The sequence below is a fragment of the Oncorhynchus gorbuscha genome, unplaced genomic scaffold, assembly GCF_021184085.1.
Source record: "Oncorhynchus gorbuscha isolate QuinsamMale2020 ecotype Even-year unplaced genomic scaffold, OgorEven_v1.0 Un_scaffold_3278, whole genome shotgun sequence".
Taxonomy (NCBI): Eukaryota; Metazoa; Chordata; class Actinopteri; order Salmoniformes; family Salmonidae; genus Oncorhynchus; species Oncorhynchus gorbuscha.
In genome coordinates this window covers 50,001-51,673 of record NW_025747561.1, presented here as the reverse complement: position 1 = coordinate 51,673, position 1,673 = coordinate 50,001, and the positions used below count along the sequence as shown (strand labels likewise).

The window sequence follows — 1,673 nt, the reverse complement described above, 5'->3', positions numbered from 1 at the left end:
TGTCTGTCTGACTTCCAGTCTGTCTGTCTGACTTCCAGTCTGTCTGTCTGACTCCCAGTCTGTCTGTCTGTCTGACTTCCTGACTGACTCCCAGTCTGTCTGTCTGACTTCCTGTCTGTCTCCCAGTCTGTCTGTCTGACTTCCTGTCTGACTCCCAGTCTGTCTGTCTGACTTCTGTCTGACTCCCAGTCTGTCTGTCTGACTTCTGTCTGTCTCCCAGTCTGTCTGTCTGACTTCCTGTCTGACTCCCAGTCTGTCTGTCTGACTCCCAGGGTGTCAATAGATAAAGGTATTGTGTGAACAAGGTTAACAACTCTCTGTCCTCATCTCAAATCCAACCTAATCATTCATGTCCTATTTGTCAAAGTCATTTAAAAGCACATTTCAGTGATAGTCGTTGTATCCCAAATGGCACCCTGATTCCTACATAGTGCACTAGTTTTGGACAGAGCCTATATAGGAGGCTATCTGGGACAGAAACAAATTCATTCCAGCTGAGCTCACCATGACAACGCTGTATTGTTACTCTTCTTGAACCCTGCCCCAATGCCGATCTAAACCTTAATGACGTCTCACTCGCTGGTTGGCTGTACGCGACGCAGAACCCCGGAAGACTTTACTTCGCCCAATTTGTACAAGGGTCGCCACTAGTTACCACAGACACAAAGTTTTTAAAAAACGCCGCCTATTTCGTCAATTCCTCTGAATTAAAATGTTATTTTAAACCTTAACCATAATTCTAACCTTATACCTAACCCTAAATTAGAGCAAACATCTAATTTTTGTATGAATTTATACAATAGAGCCAATTTTGACTTTGTGACTGTGGCATCTAGTGGAAACTCAGCATAAAATGCAACATTACTGAGCTCTCATTTGTAACTGAAGGGTTTAAGTACAGCAACTATCGACAAGCGACCCTTCCACAACCCCAAGATCTTCAAAGCGACAATATTTCAGTGATAAAATTAACATCGCATCAGTAACAAGGAAGACATCTGATTATACAGATAACGGAAGTGAGTTTGAGTTTTTGCGAATTGGATTTTATCCGTGAGATCAGGTAGTTGTCTCCGTAGTGGTAAGTGTTTTACTACTAAATAGCTATGTAATTATTAATCAATTATAATAACGTTATAACTGTTACTGAAACCTTTGGACCTTCGTATTTGTTGAGATTGATATCGCTCTCTCTCTCTCTCTCTCTCTCTCTCTCTCTCTCTCTCTCTCTCTCTCTCTCTCTCTCTCTCTCTCTCTCTCTCTCTCTCTCTCTCTCTCTCTCTCTCTCTCTCTCTCTCTCTCTCTCTCTCTCTCTCTCTGATTCAATTTAGTCGAGTAGAATAACCCAACCAAAGGTGCGTTCGAAAATTAAGTTAGTTTTCTGACCCTAATTTCGGTGCTTGACTAATGTTAATTTGCGAGCTACTTCAAAAAGACACAAATTAGAGAACACCTCCACACTCAAACATTTTTACTCAACCAAGCAGAGCTGGTTCGGATGTTTTCATGTTATCCAGAGTGTTGATGGACTGTAACTGTGCTGCTGTTAAACGATTTAATTACGTTTTTCGCCCGACTGTTTACTGACACCGGCAATATTTAACGGGTGTTGATTGGTTCGTAAATTCATCCAGTGTTTCTGTGCTCTGCCACAATCAAGACGCCCTGAAATC

At 41.9% G+C, this 1,673-nt stretch overlaps 1 pseudogene; it reads left to right on the top strand.

Moving 5' to 3' along the window:
- The first annotated feature begins 967 nt into the window (after nt 1-967).
- The window catches only part of LOC124027481, a 34,033-nt pseudogene continuing 33,327 nt past the window's right edge, over nt 968-1,673 (top strand).